Source organism: Heterodontus francisci, chromosome 14, assembly GCF_036365525.1.
Source record: "Heterodontus francisci isolate sHetFra1 chromosome 14, sHetFra1.hap1, whole genome shotgun sequence".
NCBI lineage: Eukaryota > Metazoa > Chordata > Chondrichthyes > Heterodontiformes > Heterodontidae > Heterodontus > Heterodontus francisci.
Genome location: NC_090384.1, coordinates 108338765 through 108353052, shown reverse-complemented (window position 1 = coordinate 108353052; position 14288 = coordinate 108338765). Strand labels below are relative to the sequence as shown.

The following is a 14288-nucleotide window of genomic DNA, read 5'->3' as shown; positions in this document are numbered from 1 at the left end:
TCTGCCAATGAAAACAGTTTCTCATTATTTACTCTATCAAAATCCTGAAAGGTTTTCAACATCTCCATTAAATCCCCCCATTACCTTCTCTTTTCTAAGGAGAACCAGCCCAGCTTCTCCCATCCCTTATCCTGGTACCATTCTAGTAAATCGCTTCGGCATCCACTCTAAGGTCTTGACATCCTTCACAAAGTGCGGGGCCCAGACTAGCCACAATCCTCGAGTTGGGGCCTAAGCAATAATTTTGTTTTAACTTATTTCAAGACTTCCTCCTTTTCTGTTTCCATTAGACCCAGGAAGATTCTTGTATTTGCAATTGACGCAGTTATGTGCCACGGATAAAGTTTAAACTGCTGTTCCCATTAATTCCACAATATCTCTCGTTCCTGATACCAACAGATCTTGGGAATTCTGTTTAGGATTTATCCATCAATGATGCAACAGCACTGAAAACAATCCGTGTAAATCTCTAGGTCCACAAAACTTACACAAGACAAATCCATGAGTAAGAAACACCAGGACAAATAGAATGAATTTCCTGGGCTTCAAAGGTTGGATTGATGAGGTTTGGGTCCCACGTGACCCATGGCTGGAAAACCTTAGCCAAGTCTGAATGGGCTAAAACATCCTGGCTGGCAAAGGAAATATATTTCACAGATGAGACGTTAAACCGATGCTCCATCTGCCCTCTTAGGTAGATGGACACTACTCATACAACAGCAGTGGAGTTCTCCCGGAGTCTTGACAATATTAATCTCTCAACCAACATCACTAAAAGAAAATCAGATTATTTGGTCATTGTCACATTACTGTTTGCAGGATCTTGCTGTGCAAAACTACACTTTGAAAGTGCTTCACTGGCTGTGAAGTGTTTCGCTGTACGGTCTTGAAAAGTGCTAAATATAAGTGCATCTTTCTTCATCATCAGTACATGGCTCATTTTTAGATCATATACAGCAAAAGAAATAATATGCAAGGAAAGCAACAAATACAGAACATCGAAATCTGATGACAGACAGAAATCCGACAACTTTTCAAACCTTCCGGGACGGCCTCACAGACCTAACATCAAAGGACACAAGCTTGAAAGCATATGGTCGAGGTATACAGAGAAATATATGCATACTGGTCATGCATTCAAAGACCCTAGATACAGAAATCCCAAAAAATTCATATCTTTCTTGCAACTATTGGTTATCTAATATATTTTCATGATTCCCCACCCCCAATTATAAGACAATAATGCTGTAAAATGTCTGACCCAGTGAAACAGAGCTGAGTGATTATATAGATGGTATGTAACTCAGGGCAGTATCCTAGGCTCAACCATCTTCAGCTGCTTCATCAATGATCTTCCTTCAATCATAAGATCAGATGTGGGGATGTTCACTAATGATTGCACGATGTTCCGTACCATTTGCAACTCCTCAGATACGGAAACTGGCTGTGCCTGTATGCAGCAAGACCTGGATAACATTCAGGCTTGGGCTGATAAATGGCAAATAACATTCAAATCACACAAGTGCCAGGGAGTGACCATCTCCAACAAGAAAGAATCTAACTATCTCCCCTTGGCATTACCATCGCTGAATCCCCCACCATCAACAACTTGGGGGTTACCATTGGCCAGAAACTTACCTGGACCAACCACATAAACACTGTGGCTACAAGAGCAGGTCAAGAGGCTGGGAATTCTGCAGAAAGTAACTCACTTCCTGACTCTCCAAAGCCTGTCCACCATCTACAAGGCACAAAACAGGAGTGTGATGAAATACTCTCCACTTGCCTGGATGAGTGCTGATCCAACAACACTCAAGAAGCTCAACACATTTCAGGAGAAAGCAACCTGTTATTTTGGTCCACCAGTGTACAGTGGCAGCAGTGTGTGCCATTTACAAGATGCACTGCAGCAACTCACCAAGGCACCTTTGACAGCACCTTCAAATCTGCGACCTTTACCACTAAGGACAAAGGCAGCAGACGCATGAGACCACCACCACCTGCAAGTTCCCCTTCAAGCCACACACCATCCTGACTTGGAATTATATCACCGTTCCTTCACTGTTGTTGGGTCAAAATCCTGAAACTCCCTCCCTAACAGCACTGTGGGTGTACCTACACCACACAGACTGCAGCGGTTCAAGGCGGCGGCACATCACCACCTTCCCAAGGACAATTAGGAAGCAGTAATAAATGTTGGCCTTGCCAGCAACACCCACATCCCATGAATCAATAAAAAGTAAGATATTAGAACTAGTGACAATAAATTTGGTTAAAGAGCTAGGCTTTAGGAGTGTCTTAATGGAGGAGGGTGGGAAGTGAGAGGGTGGGAAGGGGGGGTGGGGATGAAGAGGGGGTTAGGGAGATTGAAGGACCGAGGGCAAGAACGAATATGAATTGTTGAGCACATTTAAAAATTCTGTTTACAACATAACCCAGAAGAAGTCCAACAGATTAGACATACATCTGTCATGATGCATTTTATCAGGAAAATAAATTGAGAGCATGGCAGCAAGTGGGACATGCAATCCTACACTTATATTTATAGGTTAAAGAATAGAAAAGATGCACAATTCACACTTTATAATCAGCTTTGCAATATACTTTTAGATCTATTGTGCTGATGTACACTAAAACCCACACAATCTGCCCAAAACTCGTAAATTAACTCCCTGAACATGCCAAAATAAATCCATTTCATTCTTTAATCTGTTTTCAGATACATTCAGCAAATCCAAACATCACATCTCATCACTACATTCACCATAAATATGCTTGCATCAAAGCTGAAAGCTCTTTATACAACCTGAGCACAATTTTGTCATTTGGAAACCTTTATATTGTTTTATGAATGGAAGAGAATCACTGCTACTTCTATAAAATCTAATTTTTAAAAATGAAATCAAGGTAATATAAACTGAACCAAGATTAATTTACTATGAACAGTGTGGGTGCTATAAGATTTAATGCAAAATTTAATTGATATGGGTGTTCACAGATAGGAGAGGTTTCAGGAAGATAAACTGAGAAAATCTATTTCTGCTGTTCAGTGAGCTGCTAACTGGACAGCAGAAATATAAAACCATTAGCAAAAGAATAACAGGAGTTTTTTTTGCTCCTCCCGACTGAGGTATTGAACTCCTGACCAAAAACAGCAGTGGATTCGGAATCCAAAATTTCTTTTAAAAGGGAAATAGATAAATATTTGAAGAATAAAAATTTGAAAGGGTGCAGGAATAAGTAGACATCTCTTTCAAAGCACAGACACAGTGGGCTGAATGTCTTCCTTCTGTGCTGTAAAATACTATGATTTTAACAGCAAATCTTACAGTAAAAGAAATAAGATTTTACAAAAATTGAACAAAAACATTCTTTCAATTAAAATAGGCAGTCATTGTACAGGCAATTATTATACTCTAACACAGTGTTGTCACAAGTAGTTCAGCAACGAGTAATGACAGATCAGATAAGATTTCTTTCAGAAAACATTTTGGGATCCAGTACATGAGTAATGTCGAAATATGACATGGCAAGTATGGCATGCTCAGGAGGAACAGGTGCCTTCAGACCTATGGTTCCTAAAGGCATTTCATAAAGTACCACATAATAGACTTGCTAGCAAAATTGAAGCCCACGGGATTAAACGGTCAGTGGAAGCATGGATATAAAACTGACTGAGTGAGGGACTGTAGGGCTGAGCAGTTGTTTTTAAGCGTACAGTGGTGTCCCCTAGGGGTCAGTATTTGGGCCACAGCACTTTTTGATATATATTAATGACCTGGACCTTGGGTATACAGGGCATAATTTCAAGGTTTGCCAATGACATGAAACTCAGAAATGTAGTACACAGTGATAATAGAAACAGACTCCAAGGAGACAGACACAGGCTGGTGAAATGGGCAGACACATGGCAGATTAAATTTAACACAGGGAACTGTGAAGTGATGCATTTTAGTAGGAAGAATGAGGAGAGGCAATATAAACTTGGCTATTGTGCTTTTAGCTCACCAACCTTAGTCACCACACTTTGTTCATTTACTTACATGCATTGTAAACCTGTCTTTGTATTCCTTGTAGTCCTTCTTAGTCTGTTCCTATATATCACAGAATTGTTACAGCACAGGAGGAGGCCATTCAGCCCATCATGTCCACACCAACTCTCCGAAAGAGCATTTTACCTAGTGCCATTCGCCCACCTTCTCCCTGTAACCCCGCACATTCTTCCTTCTCATATAACAGTCTAATTCTCTTTTAAATGCTTCAATTGAACCTGCCTCCACCACATTCTCAGGCAGTGTATGGCAGACCTTAACCACTCACTGCGTGAAAAGTTTTTCCTCAGGTCAGAGGCTAGGAATCCTGCGGTGAGTAACTCACCTCCTGACTCCCCAAAGCCTGTCCACCCTCCACAAGGCACAAGTCAGGTGTGTGATGGAATACTCTCCACTTGCCTGGATGGGTGCAGCTCCAACAACACTCAAGCAGCTCAACACCATCCAGGACAAACCAGCCCACTTAATTGTCACCCCATCCACAACATTCACTCCCTCCACCACCGACAGTGGGTGCAGGAACAGAGACACCTGGGGGTGTACATACATATGTCTTTGAAAGTGGTAGAACAAACTGAGAAACTGAAAAAAACACGGGATCTTTGACTTTGTTAAGACACAAAAGTACAAAAGCAAGGCCATTTATGTTAACCCTTCATAAATCACTGGTTAGTCCCCAGCTGCAGTATTATCTCCAATTCTAGGCACCACACTTTAGAAAATATGTCAAGACCTCAGAGTGCACAGAGGAGATTTATTCTGGTACCAGGGATAAGTGACTTCACTTAACTAGACTAGAGAAGCTGGGATTGTTTTTCTTATAGGAGGGAAAGTTGAGGGGAGATTAAATAGAGCTGTTCAAAATTATGAATAGCATTGATAAGAGTAAATAGGTGAAACTGTTTCCACTTGAAAAATGGTCAGTAACCAGGGGATGCAGATTTAAGGTAATTGGCAAAGAACTAGAGGCAGGTTGAAGAGAAATTTTTTTACACAGTAATTTATGATGATCTGGAATTCACTGCCTGAATGTATTGAATCTGTTTCCACCACCCTAATTTTCAAAAGACAATTAGATAAGGACTGGAAGGGGGAAATCTGCAGGTCTATGGGGAAAGAACAGGGATAGTGGGACACAGTGGATACCTCTTTCAAAGTGGTGACACAAGCACAATGGGCCAAATGGCTCCTTTTGTGCTGTAAGATTCTATGATTCCAAGTTCTCCACCACTGGGGGCTTTCCTCGCCTCATGTCTGGGTCTATTCTAGGTTAATTATTAGAGTTTGATTGTCATGATTAGGCAACAAAGTCATATATTGAGTGATAACAAAGATCAGCATGGTAAAAGGTAAACTAGATAGGCCTTGGGTTTTTTCCATCCAGCTATTCCTCTGTTCATATGAGAGTAGGATTAGACTGGGTGGGATATTAAAGGGTACGGAGAGTGAGGGGGAGAGCGGGATTAGACCGGGTGGGATATTAAAGGGTACGGGGAGTGAGGGGGAAGAGTGGGATTGGACCGGGTGGGATATTAAAGGGTACGGAGAGTGAGGGGGAAAGCGGGATAAGACCGGGTGGGATATTAAAGGGTACGGAGAGCGAGGGGGAGAGCAGGATTAGACTGGGTGGGATATTAAAGGGTACGGGGAGTGAGGGGGATAGTGGGATTAGACTGGGTGGGATATTAAAGGGTACGGGGAGTGAGGGGGAGAGTGGGATTAGACTGAGTGGGATATTAAAGGGTACGGGGAGTGAGGGGGAGAGTGGGATTAGACTGAGTGGGATATTAAAGGGTACGGCGAGTGAGGGGGAGAGTGGGATTAGACTGAATGGGATATTAAAGGGTACGGGGAGTGAGGGGGAGTGGGATTAGACTGAATGGGATATTAAAGGGCACGGGGAGTGAGGGGGAGAGTGGGATTAGACTGAAAGGGATATTAAAGGGTACGGGGAGTGAGGGGGAGAGTGGGATTAGACTGAGTGGGATATTAAAGGGTACGGGGAGTGAGAGGGAGAGTGGGATTAGACTGAATGGGATATTAAAGGGTACGGGGAGTGAGGGGGAGAGTGGGATTAGACTGGGTGGCTCATGTGGATCTGATTCTAATTTCGTTTTGTTGAAGCTCAGCACACAACGGAAGCTTCACAATTAAATGTTACTGTGTTTATTGGAACGACAGCCTCCCATGTGCTGATTTGTGTTCATTTGGCACTCACGCCTGAGTGAGAAGGTCCTGGGTTCAAGCCACACACCATCTAGGATGACAGAGTGCTACACTGCCATGATTTGTCAACAACTCCATTGTTATTGCATCATACAACTACCAGGATGGTAGAGAACTAGATGGACTTTGGACTTATTTTCATCCAATAATTCCTATGTTCCTGTGAGGAGTGTTCATACTGTATCCAGTTAAAGATTCTATCTTTCCAGAACAGGGATGCATCTGGAGACAGCACTGGGCTGTTTAAGACAAGGACAAAATATGAAGTTAACAGGCCTGCCGCTGGTGGAGACAACCTGAAGCGATGATTAAAGCAGCACTCAAGAAGTGTACCACAGGGTGCTGAAGCAAAATGAACTGCTCCAGTGGCAGCAATCTAATTACTGAGTCATGTGTTTGTGGGTTCAAGCACCAGTCCAGGACTGGACCACAAAATTAACAAACAAGAACACAAGAAATAGGAGCAGAAATAGACCATTTGGCCCACCGACCCTGCTCCGCCATTTAATATGATCATGGCTGATCTTGGGTTTCAATTGCACTTTCCTGCCCGCTCCCCACATCCCTTGATTCCCTGTGAGACCAAAAATCTATCTATCCCAGCCTTAAATGTACTCAATGATGGAGTACCCACAACCCTCTGGGGTAGAGAATTCCAAAGATTCACAACCCTTTGAGTGAAGTAATTTCTCCTCATCTCAGTCCTGAATGATCGGTCCCTTATCCTGAGACTGTGCCTCCAACCAGCAGAAACAATCTCTCAGCTTCTACCCTTTCAGAATCTTCTATGTCTCAATTAGATCACCTCTCATTCTTCTGAACCACAAACAATATAGGCCCAATTTACTCAGCCTCTCATCATAGAACACCCTCATCAAAGGGACCAATTTAGTAAATCTTTGCTGCACTGCCTCCAGTGCAAGTATACCCTTTCTTAAATGTGGAGACCAAAACTGCACACAGTATTCAAGGTGCGGTCTCACCAAAGCCCGGTACAATTTTACTAAGATTTCTTTATTCCTGTACTCCAATCCCCTTGCAATAAAGGCCAACATGCCATTTGTCTTCCTAATAGCCTGCTGCACCAACATGTTAACTTTGTAAGTTCCTTGTATGAGTACCCCCAAGTCTCTCTTAACATCAACACTTACCATGTTCACACCTTTTAAAAAACTTTTGCTTTTCTATTTTTACGACCAAAGTCACTCACTTTAAGTACAACATTGTCGGAGATTCTGTCTTTCAGAAGAGACATTGAATCAAGGCTCATCCAACAGTTTGATGGGAGCTGTGCCAGTGTCCTATCCAACAATCATCCCTCAACCAACACAAAACAAATTATCTTTTCATTTATGTCATTTGTGTTTGTGGGATCATGCTGTGCATAAATTAATTGCCACATTTCCCTACATAACAGTGACTATATTTAAAAAAGTACTTCATTGACTGTAGAGCCTTTTGAGACATCCTACGATTGTGAAAGGTGATATTTAAATGCAACTTCTTGCTTGCTTGCTTTGGAAAATACTGGGCAGATCCCAGCTGAGTGTCAGAAACACCCAGCATTAAAACAAAGTGTGAAGTCTAAAGTGTGAAGCATACATAAACAGAGATTGCTGTTTTTAATATGTTAGAGACAGCAATATTAGCATTGATAGAGCACTTCATAATTTATCAAAAGCTTGAATTCACATAGTGCTCTTAATTTTTTTATTCATTCAGGGGATGTGGGCATCGCTGGCTCAGCCAGCATTTATTGCCCATTCCCAACTGCCCTTGAGAAGGTGGTGGTGAGCTAGCTGCCTTCTTGAACCGCTGCAGTCCATGTGGAGTGTAGATATACACATTAATGCAGGAAAACATTCCAAGGTGCTTCACAGATGTGTAATCAAACAAACATGATCACCCAAACAAAGGAGATATTATAAGGGGTGACAATGGCAGTTCCCAGGAGGGTTTTCAAATTTGGAGATAAACAGAGCATCAGACCACTTCACACAATCAAATACTACTTCCTGGATTGTCAAATTGGTTGCATGAGATAATCAGATTTCTGTCTGTGTAGATCAACGCATACACTGCACACCAAAGAGAGTGGGTTTATATTCTGCATGTTCTAGTATTTGGTGATTACCAAGATAAATATAGGTAAGGGACGCCTTGCAGCTCATCTAGCTTAACCTGCCATGAAAAACAACACTCAACACCATTACAGCTCCCAACTACCGGACCTGCCTCAGTGGTAGATCTCTCACCTGAGTCACAAGGTTGTCAGTTTAAGCCCCTCTCAAGACATGAGCATGGAAACTAGATGTAATTTCAGGGCAGGACTGAGGGAGCGCTGCACTGCCGGAGGGACAGCACTGATGGAGTGCTGCACTGCCGGAGCGTCAGTACTGAGGGAGCGCTGCACTGCCGGAGCGTCAGTCCTGAGGGAGTGCTGCACTGTCGGATGGTCAATTTTAAGGGAGCACTGCACTATTGGCGGTGCCACATTAACCAAGGCCCCATGTATCCACTCAGGTGAACATAAAAGACCCCACGGCACCATTTGAGAAACAGCAAGGGAGTTCTCCTGGTGTCCTAGCCAACATCCAACTCTTAAATACCTAAATCAGATTATCTAGTCATTTATTTAATCTGTTTGTGGGATCTTGCATTGTGCATATTCGGCTTTCGCATACCCTACATTACAACAGTGACGATATTTCAAAAGTACTTCATTGGCTGTAAAGTGCTTTGGGACGTTTTGTTATTAGTTCATGGGATGTGAACATTGCTGGCAAGGTCAGCATTTGTTGGCCAACCCTAATTGTCCTTGAGGTGGTGGCAGTGCACAGCCACAGTCCATCTGGGGCGGTACTCCCACAGTGCTGTTAGGAAGGGAGCTCCAGGAATTTGACCCAGCGACAGTGAAGGAACAGCGATATAGTTCCAAGTCAGAATGGTGTGTGGCTTGGAAGGGAACTTGCAGGTGGTGATGTTCCCATGCAACTGCTGCCCTTGTCCTTTGAGGTGGTAGAGGCCGCAGGTTTGGAAGGTGCTGTCTAAGGAGCCTTGGTGCATTGCTGCAGTGCATCTTGTAGATGGCACACACTGCTGCCACTGTGCACCAGTGGTGGAGGGAGTGAATATTTAAGGTAGTAAAAGGTGTTATATACATGCAAGTTTTTTCTTTATTACCTCTTGTAAAGATGATGTAGGGTGGGAGAAACTTCATGTGGAGCATAAACATAGACTAGTTGGGCCGAATGGCCTGTTTCTGTGCTGTTCAGTCTATGCAACATGCCTCGATACTCTTATCTAACAAAGATATCAACCTTAGTCTTGGAAATTTCAACTGACCACCGCTCGGCGCCCCATCCCCGACAGGCGACTACAGCCTTTTCGGAGAGAGAACTGCAAATGTTCGCTGCACTTTGTGCGAAAAATGTGTTTTCTGACATCATGGTCTGGTTCTGCTTTAAGATTATGTCCCCTTGTCCTTGATTCCCACACCAGAGGAAGTGTCCCAGACTCCTCCATCACCATTGCCAGGTATGCCCTGTCCCACCGGCAGGACAAACCCATCAGAGGTGGCGGCACAGTGGTATACAGTCAGGATGGAGTTGCTCTGGGAATCCTCAACATTGACTCAAGACCCCATGAAGTCTCATGGCATCAGGTCAACCATGGGCACGGAACCTCCTGCTGATTACCATCTAGCATCCTCCCTCAGCTGATGAATCAGTACTCCTCCATGTTGAACACCACTTGGAAGAAACACTGAGGGCAACAAGGGCACAGAATGTACTCTGAGTGGGGAACTTCAAGTCCATCACCAAGAGTGGCTTCATAGCACCACTACTGACTGAGCTGGCTGAATCCTAAAGGACATAGCTGCGAGACTGGGCCTGGATAGGTGGTGCGAGAACCAATAAGAGACGAAAACTTGCTTGACCTCGTCCTCACCAATCAACCTGTCACCAGATGCATCTGTCCAGGACAGTATTGGTCAGAGTGACCACTACACAGTACTTGTGGAGATAAAGACCCATCTTCACACTGAGGATACCGTCCATTGTGCTGTGTGGCACTACCAACGTGCTAAATGGGATAGATTTTGAACAGAGCGAGCAGCTCAAAACTGGGCATCCATGAGGTGCTGTGGGCCATCAGCAGCAGAATTGTACTCAACCACAATCTGTAACCTCATGGCCTGGCATATCCTCCACTCTAACATTACCATCAAGCCAGGGGATCAACCCTGGTTCAATGAGGAGTGCAGGAGAGCATGCCAGAAGCAGCACCAGGGATACCTAAAAATGAGATGCTAACCTGGTGAAGCTAGCTAGAACAGGGCTACGTGCATGCTAAATACTGGAATCAGCATGCGCCAGGCAAAGCTAAGCAATCTCACAATCAACAGATCAGATCAAAGCTCTGCAATCCTGCCACAACTAGTTGAGAATGTGGTGGACAATTGAACAATTAACTGGAGGAGGTGGATCCACAAATATCCCCATCCTCAATGATGGGGGAGCCAAACACATCAGTGCGAAAGATAAAGCTGAAGCATTTGCAACAGTCTTCAGCCAGAAGTGCCGAGTGGATGATACCTTTTGGCCTCCTCGAGGTCTGCTGCATCACAGATGCCAGTCTTCAGCCAATTCTATTCACTCTACATTATATCAAGAAATGGCTGAAGGCACTGGATACAGCAAAGGCTATGGGCCCTGACATCTTGGCAGTCTTACTGAAGACTCGTGATCCAGAACTAGCCGCACCCCTAGCCAAGCTGTTCCGTGACAACTACAACACTGGCATCTACCTGACAATGTGGAAATTGCCCTGGGCCACTGGCACCAGGTCTCATTACAGTCATGGTCCGTGTGGACAGAAGAGCTGAATTCAAGAGGTGAGGTGAGAGTGACTGCCCTTGACATCAAGGCAGCATTTGACTGAGTGTGGCATCAAGGAGCCCTAGAAAACCTGAAGTCAGTGGGAATCAGGGAGAAAACTCTCCGCTGGTTGGAGTCATACCGAGAGCAAAGGAAGATGGTTGTGGTTGTTGGAGGTCAATCATCTCAGCTCCAAGACATCACTGCAGGAGTTCCTCAGGGTAGTGTCCTAGGCCCAACGATCTTCAGCTGCTTCATCAATGACCTTCCCTCCATCATAAGGTCAGAAGTAGGGATGTTCGCTGATGATTGCACAATGTTCAGCACCATTCACAACTCCTCAGACTGAAGCAGTCCATACCCACATGCAACAAGACCTGGACAACATTCAGCCTTGAGCTGATAAATGGCAAGTAACATTCGCGCTGAGAAATGGCAAGTACCAGACAATGAACATCTCTAACATGAGAGAATCTAACTATCTCCCCTTGACATTCAATGACATTACCATCGCTGAATACCCCACTATCAACATCCTGGGGGCTACCATTGACCAGAAACTGAACTGGAGTAGCCACATAAATACCATGGTTACAAGAGCAAGTCAGCGGCTGGGAATTCTGCAGCAAGAAACTCACCTCCTGAATCCCCAGTGCCCATCCACCATCTACAGGGAACAAGCCAGGAATGTGATGGAATACTTGCCTGGATGGGTGCACCTCCAACAACACTTAAGCTTGATACCACCCAGGACAAAGCAGCCCGCTTGATTGGCACCCCATCCACAAACATTCACTCCCTTCACCACTGATGCACAGTGGCAGCAGTGTGTACCATCGACAAGATGCACTGCAGCAACTCATCAAGGCTCCTACAACACATCACCTTCAAAACCTGCAACCTCCACCACCTAGAAAAACAAGGGCAGTAGATGCATGGGAAAACCACCACTTGCAAGTTGACCTCCAAGTCACACACCATCTTGACTTGGAACTATATCACTGTTCCTTGACCGTCGCTGTATCAAAATCTTGGAACTCCCTCCCTAATAGCACTGTGAATGCACCTACAGCACATGGAGTACAGCAGTTCAAGAAGGCAGCTCACTACCGCCTTCTCAAGCAAAATTAGGGATGGCAACAAATGCTGGCCTTGCCAGCGATGCTCACATCCAAGCAAGAATAAAAAAAGTTTCTCCATTTCTAGTATTGCCTCACTTTATTTTAAATATCTCAATCACCTCTCAACTTTTGAATCGCAAGGGAGTACAAACAAATTTTATACAACCAGTACTCAGAAATTAACTCATAAGTTCCGAAGAAGGGTCACTGACCCGAAACGTTAACTCTGCTTCTCTTTTCACAGATGCTGCCAGACCTGCTGAGTAGTTCCAGCATTTCTTGTTTTTATCTCATAAATTAACTCTTTGAGTCTGGTATGAACCTGGCGAAGCTACACTGTACCCCTTCCAAGGTCAATGCATCTTTCATAAGATTCAGTATCCAAAACTGAACAGAGTTACTCCAGATGGGGTATGATCAAGGATTTGTACAACTGAAGCATCACTTCCTCCCTTTTGTATTCCAGCCCCTTGAGATAAAGGTCAACATTTCATTCGCCTTTTTTCTATCTTGTCATGGTCTTTGTATGCAGACATCTAAATCCATTGGTGCTCCTCCAAACTTTTTAGTATCTCTCTGATCTGTCTTTCTCCAATGATGATAAAGGAGTTATGTTCTGGAGTGCACACCTGAAACAGTGGTGGAAGCAGATTCACCAGTAACTTGCAAAAGCGAATTAAATAATACATGAAAAGGAGAAATTTTGCAGGGTTATTTGGGGGAGGGGGTGGTGGGATGGGGAATGTGACTAATCAAGTAACTTTTTAAGAAGCTCCTTCTGTGCAGTAAGATTCTACCATAAGTAAGGATGGATATTTGAACATACAGTACAAAAACAGCCCATTCAGCCAATAGTCTGTGCTGGTGTTTATACTCCACACGAGTCTCCGCCAATTCCAACGACCTCATCTCAGCCTCTCAACATATCTTACTATTCCCTTTTCTTTCATGTTTCTCACTCCTCTAAGTTTCATTTTCAAAGAGATTGTTTATTTTAATGGGGACCCCATAGACATATATAAAGAGATGCTGTCCTGACCCCACAGACATAAATAATGTAGAGTTCACATATTTTTATAGACACCCCAAAGATATCTTTTAGAGACCTGCTTAAACATATATTGCGCGACTTGATATATAAAGGCCGCTGTATATGTGTGTATATATATGACAGAGCCACACAGGGAGTGTGTGTGGGCCTGGGCCTGGGCTTGGGCCTGTCCTGATACTGTGTGCGGAGTAACAGTAAGGCCTATTTGTTTTGGTATGAGGTGATCGGGCCTGGGGTTTGAGTTCCTGCCGTGCCCGCCCCCCTCACAGGGACAGCAGTCCCGAACTAGGCCTCCACCACGGACTGTCCTTCGCCCAGCCCCCACCCACCCCGGCACCAAGCCCGCAAAGCGGGGAGCGGCTCCTGACACCCCCGGGCTGGGCCTGGTGAAGGAACCGAGCCGGGAAACTCAGCTCCCGGGCTTGTTCCCCACCCACAGGTGGATGGCTGTAACCTCGGCCTCTCCATTACTCTGTCCCCGAGGCGGTGTAGGCCTCAGGCTGTGCCGTGTTAAAGCAGCGGGCTGGCCCTGCTCTGTCCCTTCCTCCTGCCCGGCCGCCTGACCCTCCCTCGCCGTCTCACCTCTCGTCGTTCCCGGATCGCCGGTGTGGAAGCTCCAGGGACGCTCGATCCTGTCACTCAGTCGCCACACGGGCCCTCAGCGAACGCAGCGCCTCGGCGCCGCACCGGGAGCGGATGGCGGAAAGAGCCGAGCGGCCTCGGCGCCGCACCGGGAGCGGATGGCGGAAAGAGCCGAGCGGCCTCGGCGCCGCACCGGGAGCGGATGGCGGAAAGAGCCGAGCGGCCTCGGCGCCGCACCGGGAGCGGATGGCGGAAAGAGCCGAGCGGCCTCGGCGCCGCACCGGGAGCGGATGGCGGAAAGAGCCGAGCGGCCTCGGCGCCGCACCGGGAGCGGATGGCGGAAAGAGCCGAGCAGTTCCGATTGTTCCCAAGCCTC

The 14288-nt window shown here is 45.3% G+C and overlaps 1 protein-coding gene across 2 annotated transcripts in view; it reads right to left on the bottom strand.

Annotated features, from left to right (window-relative positions):
- Positions 1–14121, bottom strand: part of phrf1 (PHD and ring finger domains 1) — a 136199-nt gene extending 122078 nt beyond the window's left edge. The window contains exon 1 of one of the 2 annotated variants that reach the window (XM_068046744.1): positions 13913–14121. The gene's annotated coding sequence lies outside the window, so the exon portion shown is untranslated. The remainder of the gene's footprint in view (positions 1–13912) is intronic. The other variant, XM_068046743.1, reaches the window with a different exon arrangement.
- Positions 14122–14288: the final 167 nt, after the last annotated feature.